Source organism: Hydra vulgaris, chromosome 01, assembly GCF_038396675.1.
Source record: "Hydra vulgaris chromosome 01, alternate assembly HydraT2T_AEP".
Taxonomy (NCBI): Eukaryota; Metazoa; Cnidaria; class Hydrozoa; order Anthoathecata; family Hydridae; genus Hydra; species Hydra vulgaris.
This window is the reverse complement of record NC_088920.1, coordinates 497249-497500: the sequence shown is the minus strand read 5'-3', so window position 1 is coordinate 497500 and position 252 is coordinate 497249.

Below are 252 nucleotides of genomic sequence, written 5' to 3'. Positions count from 1 at the left end.
TTATCTCTATCTGAAAGTTCAAATGACGATAAATCATTTAATTTTACAAACGAATTATTGTAAAATGAGTTTGTAAGAAATGCTAAAACATGATTGCATAGTTCATAGCCAAGAAGTCTAGTTGTTTTTTTAGCCAGACTGTTAATGAAAATTCCCCTATCACAATTAATATCTTTGTAAAATTGAGGATAAAACTTTTCTGCATCGCCATTATCTTTAAAACTAGCTATTGTTGCCTCTAATAGAGATAGG